Raw genomic sequence first — 14,778 nt, 5'->3', positions numbered from 1 at the left:
GCTTTTTGGCTCAAGTGACTCTAACCCTTGGTGTTTGATGGTGTGAAGCCCCCAGATTTCCATCCCCAGTTTCACACCCAGAGGTGAATGAAGTTATAGAAAGAAGTATTGGCAGTCTTTTCCCCCTCAGCCCCACTCAGGCCCTATTCTGCACTGCACGACTGGGGTTGCAGCTACTGCTGAGGGCTCTCATGAGTTTGCAAGGGTAGGAAGCGTTTCTGTTCTTGGGAAGCCTTCTGCAGGACACACACACCAAACCCCAGTGGCTTTATAGGACGAAGAACAAACTGACCAAAGGGAATCAAGTTCCTTTTCCTATGCCTGTAGGTGGCACTGTAATAATCAACAAAGGACAGAATTTACCTTCTGATTCACACCTATGGTTATCTTTTATAGTAGGTGTTCTCAGGGTGCAGGTTTGTCCAGAAAAAAATCATGGGTCAGGGCTGGAGAGATGGTTAAGGCACTTGTCAGCAAAGCCTAAGGACCCAGGTTCGATTCCTCAGTACCCATATAAGCCAGGTGCACAAGGTGGCACATGTATCTGGAGTTCACTTTCAGTGGCTGGAGGCCCTGACATGCGTGTACTGTCTCTCTCCCTCTGCTTCATTCTCTCTCTCAAATAAATAAATAGAAATTTCTTTTAAAAAATCCTTTAAGCCGGGTGTGGTGGCGCACGCCTTTAATCCCAGCACTTGGGAGGCAGAGGTAGGAGGATCACCATGAGTTCCAGGCCACCCTGAGACACCATAGTGAATTCCAGGTCAGCCTGGGCTAGAGTGAGACCCTACCTCGAAAAAGCAAAAAAAAAAAAAAAAAAAAAAAAAAACTTTAAAAATAAAAGTAAATAAATAAAGATATTTCAGGATCTGGCTGTTAGGTCAGGACAAAAATGGAATCACAGCAGGAGGGCAACAGAGATGTAAGGAAGTGGGCTATTCACAATCTTCAAGGAACCACCCAGCCATCATCCCTTCCTTGCCTAACACTGCCCCAGGTCTAGGTTTCCTGCCCCCTTATCTTTCAGGTCACCTGGTCATTGTACTGGCCTCAAACCCTATGTGAAATGGCTAATGTAAAGAATAAAGGAAAACTCCTTCTATGAAGCCAGCATTACCCTGATACCAAAACCAGGCAAAGATAGAACAAAACAAGAAAATTACAGACCAATCTCCCTCATGAGCATACATGCAAAAATTCTCAACAAAATATTGGCAAACAGAATACAAGAACATATCAGAAAGATCATTCACTCCAACCAAGTAGGCTTTACCCCAGAGATGCAGGGATGGTTCAGCATACACAAATCGATAAATGTAATACATTATATAATGAACTGAAGGACAAAAATCACATGATCTAGCTATTTCTGGATTCTCTAGCCCAGGCTGACCTGGAATTCACTATGTAGTCTCAGGGTGACCTCGAACTCATGAAATCCTTCTACCTATGCCTCTGGAGTGCTGGGATTAAAGGCATACACCACCATACCCCCATACCCAGCTAGACCCACTGTTTTTGTTTTTCATATGTTTAGGAAACAGACCTAAATGAAACAATCAGGAAAGGTCACTGCTAATGTAGCTCCTGTGGTTTTTTGGTTTTTTTTTTTTTTTTTTTTTTTTTTTTTTTTGGTTTTTCGAGGTAGGGTCTCACTCTGGTCCAGGCTGACCTGGAATTAACTATGTAGTCTCAGGGTGGCCTTGAACTCATGGTGATCCTCCTACCTCTGCCTCCCGAGTGCTGGGATTAAAGACGTGCGCCACCACGCCCGGTGTTTTGTTTTGTTTTGTTTTTTTGATAGGGCCAAATGTAGCCAAGGCCAACCACGAATACCACATATAGCTGAGAATAACCTTGAAGTCTTTTTTTTGTAAAAATTATTATTTGCAATGAGAGAGACAATGGGCATGCCAGGGCCTCCTGCTACTGCAAGTGAACTTCAGATGTATGTGCTACACCTGGTTCATTAGGCTTTGCAGGCAAGTGCCTTAACTGCTGAGACATCTCTCTAGCCCACCTTGAATGAACTCTTTTTTGCTTCCTGTTTCTCTATCCTGAGCACTAGGATCACAGGCCTGGGTCACCATGCTTTCTGATGTAGCTCCTAAAGGTAAGCAATGGTGCATACTTACCGTAGGCTTTGTCAATTCCTTGGGAAACTCAATATGCAGGTGTGAAAATTGTGCCCACTTCACACTGGTGCTTCTGTGTAAGGGAAAAGAGAGAACTAAATATCCAGTATGGAGTCCATGTAAGCACGTTCCATTGTATAGTTACAGAAGAAAACCAGCAGTTTTGGTTGTACTACTCTTAGAACTGCTTGTAGACAAGTTTCCCAACCCCTAAAAAGAGTAGGGGGACACGTGTTAGAATTAAAATCAACTCCTGGGTTGGAGCAATGGGCAATGGTTCAGTTCTTGAAGATGCTTGCTTGCAAAGCCTGATGGCATAGGTTTGATTCCCCAACAACCATGTAAAGCCAGATGCACAAAGTACCCTTCTCTCTTTGGAAATGAATGAATGAATGAATGAATAAGTATCACATGATCATCTCATTAGATGCAGAGAAAGCATTTGACAAAATTCAGCATCCCTTCATGATTAAAGTCCTGCAGAGACTGGGAATAGAAGGAACATATCTCAACATAATAAAGGCTATTTATGACAAGCCTACAGCCAACACATTACTAAATGGGGAAAAACTGGAAGCTTTTCTACTAAAATCAGGAGCAAGACAAGGGTGTCCACTGCACCCACTTTTATTTAATATAGCACTGGAAGTCTTAGCCATAACAATAAGGCAAGAGACACACATAAAAGGGATATAAATTGGAAAGGAAGAGATTAAGTTATCATTATTTGCAGATGACATGATTCTATACATAAAGGACCCTAAAGATTCTACCAGCAAATTGTTAGAGCTGATCAAAACCTACAGCCATGTAGCAGGATACAAAATAAACACACAGAAAACAGTAGCCTTCCAATATTCTAAAAACAAACACACAGAGGATGAAATCAGAGAATCACTCCCATTCAATTGCATTAAAAAAAAGTACCTTTGAATAAACCTAACCAAGGAAGTAAAGGATCTCTACAATGCAAACTATAAAACCTTCAAGCAAGAAATTGCAGAAGACACTAGGAAATGGAAAAACATCCCTTCTTCTTAGATCGGAAGAATCAATATTGTGAAACTGGAATCTTACCAAAAGCAATCTACACATTTAATACAATGCTCATCAAAATTCCAATGGGATTCTTCATGGAAATAGAAAAAAAAATCCAAAGATTCATTTGGAAGCACAAAAACATCTCAAATATCTAAAACAATACTGAGCAACAAAAATAAGGATGGTGGTATCGCCATACCTGATTTTAACCTATACTACAGAGCCACAGTAACAAAAACAGCATGGTACTGGAACAAAAGCAGACATGTAGATCAATGGAACAGAATAGAGGACCCAGATGCAAGTCTGAGTAGCTATAGCCACCTGATATAAAAAAAAAAAAAAGATGCCAAAAATACTCATTAGAGAAAAGACAGCCTCTTCAGCACATGGTGCTGGGAAAACTGGATATGTATTTGTAGAAGGATGAAAATAGGTTCTTCTCTCTCTCCATGCACAAGAATTAAGTCCAAATGGACTAAAGACCTTAACATCAGACCTGAAACTCTGGAACTGCTAGAGGAAAAAGTTGGGGAAACCCTTTAACATATTGGTCTTGGCAAAGACTTTCTGGATATAACCCCAATTGCTCAGGCAATAAAACCACAGATTAACCGCTGGGACCTCAGGAAATTACAGATTTTGCACTGCAAAGGACACTGAATAAAGCAAAGAAGCAACCTACAGAATGGGAAAAAAGCTTTTCCAGCTATACATCTGATAGAGGATTAATATCTAGGATATACAAAGAACTCAAAAAGAAAACAAATAATAAGAAATCAAACAAGCCAATTAAAAACTAGGCCGGGAGCCTGAAAGTGGGCAGCTGCAGGGGCAATGCCGCTGTGGCGGCTGCGGAAAATGCGCCGCCTGCGCCTCCCTCCCTCCCTGCTTCCCCAGCTCCGAGAGGCCCCAGGATGCGTGGGATCCGGGTCCCTGTTCACAGGCCATGGGGAAAGGGGGCGCCGTGGGGCGCCGCCGGCCCTTCCCCTGGGCGCTGCAGCCTCACTGGTGGCCAGGCTGCGAGGGCGCCGGGCGCACCGCTATGGGCCTGGCCGGTCTGCAGGAAAATGTGTTTGCTAGGCAATCAAAGATCTATTCCTACGTGAGCCTGAACAAATGCTCCGGAATGCGTGCCCCCTTCAGAAGAGAACTCAGTTGTACAGCACGAAGTCAAATGCCAAGGGAAACCATTAGCTGGGATCTACAGGAAACGAGAAGAGAAAAGAAATGCTGGGAACTCCATAAGAAACACCATGAAGTCTGAGGAACAGATCAAAGATGCCCGGAGAGGTCCCCTGGCACCTTTTTCAAACCAAAAATCTGAAGCAACAGAACCTCCAAAAGCTCCATCCCATCATTTGATTCTACCAATGCAGTTGTCACCAAGCAAGCTCCGAAAAAGCCCCTCAAGGACAAGCAGCCCCTCCCCGCCGGAAAAAGCTCAAGGAAAAACGCAGCAGAATCACAAACTCACAGATTTCTACCCAGTCCGAAGGAGCTCCAGGAAGAGCAAAGCTGAGCTGCAGTCTGAAGAATGGAAAAGAATAGACGAGCTGATCGAGAGTGGGAAGGAAGAGGGCATGAAGATTGACCTCGTTGATGGCAAAGGCAGGGGCGTGATTGCCACTAAGCAGTTCCGCAGGGGGACTTGGTGAGGGAATACCACGGGGACCTCATTGAGATCACTGACGCCAAGAAGCCGGAGGCTCTATGCACAAGACCCCTCCACGGGCTGCTACATGTGCTATTTTCAGTATCTGAGCAAAACATACTGCGTGGATGCCACTCGAGAGACAAATCGCCTAGGGAGACTGATCAACCACAGCAAATGTGGGAACTGCCAAACTAAACTGCATGACTTCCACGAAGTGCCTCACCTCATCCTCATCCTCAGGAGAGGAGCGCCAAACGACTGTGTGCAGCAAGGCCTCCACTAAAGCGTACCCGTGGCGCCTCCCCTCCACCTCCCCTTCTTCAAAGGACAAAGTGCTCTCAAAGGGAAATGATTTTTTTTTTTTTACAAACTTAATCTTAGCGAATTCAGATGTTTTAAAAAGTATAATAAGGGCTGGAGAGATGGCGTAGCGGTTAAGCGCTTGCCTGTGAAGCCTAAGGACCCCGGTTCAAGGCTCGGTTCCCCAGGTCCCACGTTAGCCAGATGCACAAGGGGGCGCACGCGTCTGGAGTTCGTTTGCAGAGGCTGGAAGCCCTGGCGCGCCCATTCTCTCTCTCTCCCTCTATCTGTCTTTCTCTCTGTGTCTGTCGCTCTCAAATAAATAAATAAATAAAAATTTAAAAAAAAAAATAAAAAGTATAATAAAATGCCTTTTCACTGTAGTATTTAGATATCTGTTACAGGTTTCCAAGGTGGGCTTGAACAGATGGCCTTATATTACCAAAACTTTTATATTCTAGTTGTTGTTGTACCTTTTTGCATACCAGTCGAACGTTCATGCTTCTCATGCATGCAGTCACAGATTTTAGAGAAAGAGTCAACCTTGAACTAGGAATCTGGGCGAGGCTTTGCCCCGCGTTGAAAGCCAGAACTTACTCCGCACCCTAATGTCCCACGACAGGCAGGTGCGAGGGCACCGCTGCCCCCCACGCATGGCCTGGACGGGATGTCTCCAAGCTCTTGTTCTCACCGTCTCAACAGACGCGCATCAAAATGTATGAATATTTTTTAAAAAGCAGTGAGTTAGTCTCCCCCTCTGCTTTCTTGAACGCTTGCCTGCCTGGGGCCAGGAGGCGCCAGCCAAGCGCAGGCCTTCTCTTCCAGGGCTCGCTGCTTTCCCAGGCACCTGGAAGCATCAGGGTGGGCATCAGACTAGAGGTATGCCGGGAGAAGCACTTTCCCCTGAAACTGCGTTCATTCTTTATAGAAATGTGAACACTGAATTTATTTTAAAAAATAAAAAGGAAAAATAAAACAACAAAAAATTAAAGAAAATGGAAAAAATGCACAGAAAACAACTTACATGTATACAGGTCTAGAAGGGAGTGAAGTGGCTGTGCTTTTATTTTGGTATTCTTTTCATTTTTATCTTTTTGGGGTTTTTTTAGAGGAGATTTATGATAGTATTCTATTCTAATCAAAAAAATGTTTTGTAGTGGGACCCAAAATTACTAAGACTGTTCCCCTCCTCCTTTCACTCCTTCTTTTGCTGCCAAGACCTGTTTGTTAGATTCCCTGGTGTTCTTATGAGCCTGCCAGCCGCAGATACCAGGTGTGGGTAGCAGCCAGCAGGGCTCAGTGGCTAGGAAACCAGGAGAAGGCTCAAATGCCACAGGAAGAGCAGGTGGCATCCTTCTCCCTCCCTAGAGGAGGACCTGATTCTCACTCTTTACCTTCAATCCAAGGACTGGGGTTTGGGAGCCAGGTAAATGTGAATGGATCCAGGTATGAGAACCTACCCTTGCCCTTGACCTCTGGCATCATGACGGTGCTACCTAAGATCTTCCCTGCGACCCGGGGCCTCCACCCCTACCAGCCTGCTCACAGAATTGGAGGAGGACCTGACAGGAGCACCTAACTGAGATTAAATGTCTTGGTTGTACCTATTTTGTGATTTAGCTTTGTATTTAAATAGCAAACAAACAAAAAAGGAAATAAACTTGAAAATTATTTGTCATCACAAAAATGAAACAAATATTAAAATATTTATTGCCAGGCAAGGCAAAAAAAAAAAAAAAAAGGATGCTATGGATCTAAATAGAGAGTTCTCAAAAGAAGAAATGCAGATGGCATATAAGCATCTAAAAAAATGTTGTACATCTATAGTCATCAGAGAAATGCAGATTAAAACGACGTTGAGATTCCATCTCACTCCTGTCAGATTGGCTACCATCATGAAAACAAATGACCATAAATGCTGGCAAGGATGCAGAAAAAGCAGAACCCTTCTACACTGTTGGTGGAAATGCAATCTGGTCCAGCCATTGTGGAAATCAGTGTGGAGGTTCCTGAGACAGCTAAAAATAGATCTGCCATATGACCCAGCTATAGCACTCCTAGGCATGTATCATAAGGACTCATCTCATTACCTTAGAGATACTTGCTCAACTATGTTTATTGCTGCTTAATTCGCAATAGCTGTGAAATTGAACCAGCCTAGATGTCCCTCAACTGATGAGTGGATAATGAAGATGTGGCACATTTATACAATGCAGTTCTACTCAGTGGTAAAGAAAAATGAAGGTTTGAAATTTGCAGGAAAATGGATAAGTCTGGAAAGGATTATACTAAGTGAGGTAACCCAGGCCCAGAAAGCCAAGTGTTGCATGTTCACTCTCATATGTGGATCCTAGCTACAGATGATTGGACTTCTGTGTGAATAGGAAGAAAACTCAGTAGCAAAGGCCAGTAAGCTAGAAAAGAGATATAAAAGGAAGAGAAAGGAAGGGAGGGAGCACATAATTGGATGGTAACGTATATACATAAGTAGAAGAATAGATTAATGGGGGTGAAAAGGCCCAAGTGAGGTCAGGGGAAGAGATTGAGAAAAGGAAAGGTGAAGGGAGGGCTAACCAAAATCTAAGAGGATGCAAATAAATCATATGGATTCCTCCGGTTTCAGACAATGGAACACTCAGGAGCCATAGATCATTCTTAGAAAATTTTCAGTGCCAGAGATGGGATACCTCCAGTGAGCTGTTGGCCAGGGAGGTCCCTGATGCCCCCAAAACATTGTAGGCCATTGCCTAGGCCCTTGGTTTCCCACCAGGAATCGGTGGTAAGACCCTATTGCTGAAAACTCCACATACTTGGGCTACAAGGCCACTGAGAAATCCTTCTGGAACTGAGCTGATAACCTCCTCCATGTAGACCAGCTGACAGAAAGCTGGAAGAAGCCATTCTGCATGCAGTTCAATGGGAAAGAGAGGAATCACCAGTGAAGATACTCAACACTGATGGACACTGCAAGCTTTATATTTTGCCAGCCAGGCCAAATGAGCCAACAGGTGCAATAGTGGCACATCTGTCATGGTGGAAACCAACTGCCCTCTAACTGGACTGGAGGCCCACTCCATGGGAGGGAATACATCTGTGATACTCAAAACTTAAAACAGGGGTATTCATGAGCCCTAGGGATGTAATGTCTGCTGCTGTCTGGCTAAATGTATATACTATGCTCATCAAACTGCCCAGTAAGCACTTCTCTTAATGTTCATACCCTTATAGAAATTGTACTCTCACTTTTGGTAGAGAACCTTCTCTTTTCAGATGGCAGAGACCTCGGGATGACTCAGAAGGCATCATTTTGCTGGAAAGAAGTGACAGGAGTGCTCAGTACTGCAATGACTCTATCACACCTTCCAAGGCTCAGGGTCCATTGCAGAAGAGGTGGCAGAAAGAACGTTAGAAGCAAGGGAAGTGTAGGACTCCTTACAATGTGCTCCTCCAGACACAAAATGGCCTGGATATCCATGAACTCACAGTGCCGGCCACTACCTACACAAGACCATCATAATAGGAGGAAAAGATTATGACATCAAAATAAAAGACAGACTGATTGAGAGGAGGAGAAGGTATGATGGAGAATGGAGAAGGGTAAAGTGTGGGGAGGGAGGGTATTACCATGGTATATTGTTTATAATCATGGAAGTAGTTAATAAAAAAAAATTAAAAAAAATTAAAAAAATAACAAAGGAGTTCCTTCCCTTCCTCACCTTCCCCCAGCTGACGGGCTCTATCTAACTCACTATCTGTAATCTCAAAGTTGACTGTGCTCCAGTCTTGAGAGTCAGTTCTGGCAGCTCGTATTTTTCCCCAAATAAAATCTTCCATCTTTGCCTCAGAGCTGCTCTGTGGTCTTGGTCACTCCTGATCCTTATACTGGGTACTAGCTGTCTTTGCCAACCCCTTCCTTCATTCCTTCTCACAACCTCCACTCTGCCCAATATTTCACTTTAGTAGAAATTACCTTTACTCTCGTCTTTCTTGCTCCTGTGCTGTGCACAGTGCTGCCCTTGCTATATGCAACATTGTCCCCACCATGGCATCCTTCCCATCCCATCTCACCTTAGTCATCCTTTCCTCACCCCCTCAAATGTGTGGTGGTCATCTGCTTAGGTGCTTTTCCATCATATCTTTAACACCTATATTGATCTGTTCATGTGTCTTTTTCTTCCATTTGACCCAAAGCAACACTATCTTTCTTTTCCTTTGTTGTTTCCCTGCTCCTGGCACATTATGAAAGGTCAATAAGTACTGAATGAGCAGTTGAATGAACTCCAGGCTCTCACACTTCTCTGGACTTGGCCCTATGGAAAGGCTTTTCTCTATGTATTGCAATTACCTAGTTATTTTCTGTCTTCCCTAATCTAGGAATGTTATGATTTAAATATGAACTGTCCTCATAGGCTCACATATTGAATGTTTTCTCCCCAGCAGATGATGCTATTTTGTTAGGTTATGGAAAATTTAGAAGATGGAGTCTAGCTAGAGGAAGCAGCTTGTTGGGGATGTGTCTTTGGGGGCTATATCTTGTTTCAGGCCCTTTTATGTCTTTGCTTACCCACCACTGAGATAGAGAATTCTGAGACCATTGTGGGTTAAATCAAGACTACTTTATTATCAGCGCCAAGAGGTGCAGTAGGGCTTAAAAAGCTGTAAAGGAGGGAGAGAGAGTCTGTGTACAAGGTGTTTGCAGCTGGAAGGAACTGCTGGTACTGTACTGGCCAGGAAGGGGCATACCTCAGGGGAGAGAAAGTAGCTACAGACTGAGGGAGAAGTGGAAAAGGGAATAAGAAAGAGAGAGAGAGGGAGAGAAAGAGAATGAGAGAGAGAGAAAGTGCTTTGGAGGAAGTAGAACAGAAAGAGAGAATGAGAGTAGAGACAGAGGTTGAGCAGAATGGGAAGTTGTGGTGGGCAGGCAGGAAGATACAAAGACAGAAATGTACACACCTGGGGGAGGTTAGGGCAGCGAGAGTGAGGTCATGGTGTCAGGGCTTTTATGTCCATGCCCTTCATCACGTTGGGGTGGCCAGTGTGAGGATTTGTGGGGATGCGAGCTCCCTTGGAAGGAGGGGAGGGGCTTTGAAGGAAACTTCAGCTTCTTAGTTTTCAGCCAGTTAGGAGTAGGGAAAGAGCTCTGATGTCCCTCACAACTGAAACCCAGAGCCAGGTGGCTAGAGAAATAGCAAAATAAAGCTTTCCTCATTTAGATTGCTTGCTCAGGGATCTTGGTCACAGAAATGCAAAAAAAAGTAACCACCTATAGGGTGGCACTCATCAGGCTAATTGCTATCTTCCTGGTGTCTGGCACAAGCCCTAGCACTTAGTAGGTCCTTAATATTTATTGAATGTTGAACATGAATGAAAACAATCTCACAATTTAATCACTACTACCATGAACAATAAAAAAATCATTTTTCCTTGAACATTCATAGTCTTGTTGAGACTTTAAGCATATATAACAATAGCTTGCTTTCTGCTGTCAGTTTGGATGATAAAATTAAATATATCAAGATTTCATAGGATCTATGTATTTCACCACCCCCCCACACACACAAAAATCAAGTCAAGCAAACAGCTACATACTGCTTGATTTGGAAAAATCTAGAAATAAGAAAACAGGTTCTATCCTTGAGCTCTATTGAGCCTGAAGAAATTATGATAATGCTCACACCTAACATATCTCCATATTGAAAAATCATTATTTTGAAACAAGTGACACGTTAACAGTTTTAAGAACTCATGCTGCTACATACAAGAAGATATCTTAGGTTGGATGTGTTGCTCAGCTTCCCTTCACTATAACAAAATAACAAAAGTAACCTTTTTATCAAGAGAAAAACATCATTTTGGTTCACAGTTTCAAACGTTCTAGTCACGAATGGTTTGACTCTTTCGCTTTGGCCCTGTGGTAAGGCAGTGGCACACCATAGCAGGAAGGGGATGAGGAAAACCCCCTCATAGCCAAGCAGCAAATAAAAAGTGAAAGGGCTGAGGGGCCCACTAACCCCTTCAAAGGCATACTTCTAATAACCTAAGGACCTCCCACATGGCCCCACCTATTAAAAGTTCCAGCACCTTCCAAATGCATGACTGTTGGGGACAAAGCCTTTAACATGGGTCTTTGGGGGACATTCAAGACCCAAACTATAGCATTGTTTAGTTTCTGAACCGAAATTGATGCCTCACAGTTCTGGAGGGCGAGGGTGCCAAGATCAGCCTTCTGGGGCTTCTTGTAGAAGGGTGTTAATCCCATTCACAAGATCATAGCCATCATGGTCACATCTCCCAGTAGCTCCATCTCATTTTTAAAAAATTTTTATTTTAGAGAGAGAGAAAGAGAGAACTGGTGCCAGGGCCTCAGCCACTGCAATCAAACTCCAGATGCTTGCACTACCTAGCAGGCATATGCGTCCTTACCCTGGCCTCACCTTTGTGTGTCTGGCTTAAGTGGGATCTGGAGAATTAAACATGGGTCCTTAGGCTTCACAGGCAAGTGCCTTAAATGCTAAGCCATCTCTCCAGCCCTCTATTTTTGTGGGTTTTTTTTTGGGGGGGGGTTCAAGGTAGGGTCTCATTGTAGCCAAGTCTGCCAGGGAATTCACTATGTAGTCTCAGGCTGTCCTTGGACGCATGACAATCCACCTCCCTCTGCCTCTTGAGTGCTGGGATTAAAGACGTGAGCTGCCACAACTAGCTCAGAAGCCATATCTCTTAACATTGTCACCGTGGGGGGAGATATTTCAACACAGAAGTTCTGGGGCACACAAATATTCAGGTCATGATTAAAAGAAAGGTGGGGTAGTGACAACTGTGTTTTCCATCTTTCTGCCTGGAAGCAGGCTTTGTCATTAAAGAAACAGGAGGGAAGAGCTGCTGACTAGGCAAACTGCCACCTCCCTGGATTGGTTCACTTTCACAAACATGCCAATCATTACTTGTTCTTTTTATTCTTATTTATGTGTAGGTGCACGTCCCTGTGCATGCACACATGTTCATGTGTGTGGGCCTATGTGCTTGTGTGTGGGAGTGTAGACATGCATGTATGTGCAGAGGTCAAAGGACAACTTTGGGGTCAGTCCTCACCAGTCCACCTCATTTGAGGCAGGGTTTCTCACTCAGCTGTTCTTTGCTGTGCTCATTATGAGCTTCCAGGAAATCCTCCTGCCTCTGCCTCCCATCTTGCAGTCAGTATCAACATGTGGTTGTTACTGAAGCCCACCACAGCTTCTAGCTTTTTTTCATGGGTCTTGGGAATGAGTTTGGGTACTCTAGCTTGTACAGGGAGCACATTATCCACTGAGCCATTTCTTCAGCCTATATTTTAGTCTTTTTTTATTAACAACTTCCATGATTATAAAAAATACCCCATGGTAATACCCTCCCTCCCCCCCCACTTACCCCTTTGAAACTCCATTCTCCATCACACCCCTTCCCCATCTCAATCAGTCTCTTTTTTACTTTTGATGTCATGATCTTTTCTTCCTCTTATGATGGTCTTATGCAGGTAGTGTCAGGCACTGTGAGCCCATGGATATCCAGGCCATTTTGTGTCTGGAGGGAGCATGTTATATGGAGTCCTGCCCTTCCTTTGGCTCTTACATTTAATCTTTTTCAGTTACAGTTTCAGAGATGTTAGAGAGTTCACATTTAGGTATAGTTTCTAGATTTTGCCATTCATCCTTCTTCTCTTGCAGCATTGTGACCAATAAAAATAAAGAATTTCCAGTTACAAGATGATAGTTGCCACAGCAGCAGGAGCAACAATGAGAGCCAATGTTTACTGAATGCCTCCTCTAGGTGAGTCAGTGTTCTAGATGCTGATGAGCTGCCTGCAGGTGGTACAGTGTGCTGCAGAGTCTGACGAGCTGAGCTGCCTGCAGGGTGCGCAGCCTGCTGCAGAGATCCAGCTTACGTGAACCGGAGCTGGGCTGGGCTTTTCAGTGATGCAGCGGCCTTTGAATCATGTTCCTACAAGCAACCCATCACCCTGCTCTGTAAGTAACCCCTAACTCATTGGCTCACCAAAACTGATTTTGGTGTAACCATTTTTTGGTCTGTCATCTGTCTGTTATCTAGGGAGAAGATATGAGTTCACATTGCCCCAGGGAAAAAGTTTCCTGCAATACCTCAAACCTGGATACCTAGAAGAAACAGACAAATCTGTAGGTGTATTTGACCAATAAAAATTAAAGCTAGAAGATAGAATTTAAATAGACCCATGGTAGGCAATGAGAATGAAGCAATTAAAAATCTCCCCACAGGGCTGGAGAGATGGCTTAGCAGCTAAGGCACTTGCCTGCAAAGCCTAAAGACCCAGGTTTAATTTTCCATGTCCCATGTAAGCCAGATACACATGGTAGTGCATGTGTCTGGAGTTTATTTGCAATGGCTGGAGGCCCTGGTATGCCTATTCTCTCTCTCTCTTTCTCAAGTGAATAAATAAATATATTTTTAAAAAATCTCCCCACAAAGACAAGCCTAGGAACAGAATTATTCTCTGCTGAATGATCAAAGTTTATTTTTATGGGTAAGTCACTCCACATTTATTTGAAAAGCAAACATATTGAGTACAATACCCAGTTACTTTTTAAACTGAGTACTTGAAGTTCATGAAGTTGACTTATCTTTGATTATATTTTAATAAATCCCACTGCTTTCAATGTTGAAACAGGCTTGCTGGCCGTCAGGCCAGGGAAGTCAGTAGGTGAACCTTCTGGTACTGAGTTAAAACCAACTGACAGAACTTCACATGGCACACCTGCTATAACTATCAGGGCACCTCTTAATCTTCCTTATGATATGAGAAGCAGAAGAGTTTCTGGCTGTGCCCTTCAGTCCTACTCCACTGGGTGAGGAGGCTGCAGGTCCCATGGAAGTATGCTGGGCAGGTAGGAGGTGGAGGATGATGTGAAGTCCCCAGTGCCACTCATTACTGCAGAAAGGGTGAATCAGAAGTGCCCAGGCCAGTGTGGGAAGCCCATGGCTGCTTCCCCCAGAGCCTGACAGTCCTGCATTAACTGTGTTCACATCAGTGCCTGGAGCACTGTTGGAAGACTGTGGGTGCTCCACTGTAGAGCTCTTCATTCCTGAAGTAGAGTGGGGGGAGATGGGAGTAGGAGGGAAGGTGTAGGAAGAGGGGCTGCACCACAGCGTCTGTCAGTCCTCACTTAGGGCCAGCACAGAAGTGAGCATGTATGTGTAGGATGTTGTCTGTACTTCCCATTGATCAGCTGGGTGGTAGCAGGTGATCCAAAGCCCAAAACAGGTGGTGCTTCAGCTGGAAACCCAGGAGGCCACTGGAACTCAAAGGCCGAGCCCCTGGTGCTGCTCAACTCACAGCAGCTGCTGAGGTGGCATGGTAGTTTGAATGGATATCCCCAGTAGATTCAGAAGACTTTTGGTTGTTTGTTTCTTTGTTTTTGTTTTTTCAGGGTAGGTTCTTGCTCTAGTCCAGGCTGACCTGGAATTCACTGTGTAGTCTCAGGGTGGCCTTGAACTCACAGAATTCCTCCTACCTCTGCCTCCCAAGTGCTGGGATTAAAGGTGTGAGCCACCATGCCCAGTTTATTCGGGAGTTTTATTCAAGCTTGTAACTTGGTGTCACTGTGGGTGGATCCTAGATTCAGCCCTCTGGTGTTT

General features: G+C 44.2%; 1 pseudogene; it reads left to right on the top strand.

The window, feature by feature from the left end:
* The first annotated feature begins 4,206 nt into the window (after positions 1–4,206).
* LOC101610746 lies at positions 4,207–5,116 on the top strand (annotated as a pseudogene).
* Positions 5,117–14,778: the final 9,662 nt, after the last annotated feature.

The sequence above is a fragment of the Jaculus jaculus genome, chromosome 9, assembly GCF_020740685.1.
Source record: "Jaculus jaculus isolate mJacJac1 chromosome 9, mJacJac1.mat.Y.cur, whole genome shotgun sequence".
In the NCBI taxonomy this organism is placed as follows: domain Eukaryota; kingdom Metazoa; phylum Chordata; class Mammalia; order Rodentia; family Dipodidae; genus Jaculus; species Jaculus jaculus.
The sequence above is the reverse complement of the archived record's forward strand: the minus strand, read 5'-3'. Positions and strand labels throughout refer to the sequence as shown.